Source organism: Colobus angolensis, unplaced genomic scaffold (genome assembly GCF_000951035.1).
Source record: "Colobus angolensis palliatus isolate OR3802 unplaced genomic scaffold, Cang.pa_1.0 Scaffold30, whole genome shotgun sequence".
Lineage (NCBI taxonomy): Eukaryota > Metazoa > Chordata > Mammalia > Primates > Cercopithecidae > Colobus > Colobus angolensis.
In genome coordinates, this window is record NW_012116266.1 from 111,782 (window position 1) to 113,475 (window position 1,694).

Below are 1,694 nucleotides of genomic sequence, written 5' to 3' on the forward strand. Positions count from 1 at the left end.
TTTCACAGAAAGCTTCCTTCTGTGTTTTAGCTTAGGATATTTCTTTCTCCATATTCTAAGGATCCTTCCCAAATGTCCTTCCTCAGATTCCACAAAAACAGTGATTTCAAGCTGCTCAATCCAACAATGGTTTAATTCTATGAGATGAATACACACATCGTGAAGCATTTGCTCAGAAAGATTCTCTGCAAGTTTCATCAGAAGACGTTTGCTCGCTCACCACAAGCCTTCGGGCATCACTAAATATCCCTTCACAGATACTTCGAAGACAGAGTGGCGAGATTGGGCAACATAGAGTAAGCATTAAGTCTGTGAAGTGAATGCACATATCAGAGAGCAGATTCTTGGAATGTTTCTTCCTTGATTTTATTTCAGTACATTTTCCTATTCTCCATAGTCCTCAATGCGGTCCAAAATATCAGTTTTTCGGTTTCTCAGGAACAGTGTTCAAACACTGCCTTGTGAGAAAAGAGGTATAAATCCTGAGTGGGATGCTTGCATCACAAAGTACTTTCTCAGAGAGCTTCTATCAAGTTTTAATCTGAAGATATCTCCTCTTTCAATGTAGGCCTGAATGTGCTCCCAAATGTCCCTTCACAGATCCGTGCATGACGGAGTTTCCCAACTGCGTAATACAAGAAAAGTTTTAACCAGGCGAGATGAATAAATATATCTAACACAAAGCAGGTTCACAGAAATATTCGTTCCAGTTTTCATCTGAGGATATTTCCTTTTTTGCTAGAGCCATACCTATACTCCTGAAAGTCTCTTGGCAGCTTTTTCTATAAAGAAATTCCGGAATCCTCTAGGAGGAGAAGGGTATATTTCTGCGAGTGAAATGCACACATGACAAAGCAGCTCCTCAGAAAGCATCTCTGCAGTTTCTATCTCAAGACCTTTACTTTCTTACCATGAATCTCAAAGAGCTCCTGAATATCCACTCTCAGACTAAACGAAAACAGTGTTATGATACTCCTCAATGAAAAGAGAAACTTAACTGTGTGAGCGGAATTCACGTGACACAATGCAGTTTCACAGAAATCTTCCTTCTGGTTTCTCTCTGAGGTTATTTCCTTTTCAGTATATTCTAAAAAGCGTTTTCAATTGTCCTTTCTCAGATTCCAGAGATACAGTGATTTCAAACTGCTCAATCACAAGACAGATTTAACTCTATGAGTTGAATACAAACATCACAAAAGAGTTGCGCAGAAAAATTCTCTCCAATTTTCGATGGAAGACATTTCCTTGCTCGACACTGGCCTCCGGTTGCCACTTACTATACCTTCAGAGAACCCTCAAAGACTGACTTTCTTACTTGGAAATGTACAGTAAGCTTTAATGTTGTGAAAAGAATCGACGTATCAGAGAGGAGTTTCTCCGAGTGCTTCTTTCTGTTTTTTTATTGGATGACATTTCACTTCTTGTAATAGTCTTCAACGTGCTCTGAATATCATTCTTTTGGTTTTACAGGAACAGTGTTCCAACTGTGTCTAATGAGAACAAAGTTATAACTTCCTGAGTGGAATACACACATAACCAAGCAGTTTCTCAGAAAACTTCTCTCCAGTTTTTATCTGGGTATATTTTCTATTTCACCATAGACCCGAATGTGATCCCAAATATCCCTTCACGGATCCATCCACGAATGAGTTTCCCAGCCCGCAATGTAAAGAAAGCTTCTTCTATGTGAGATG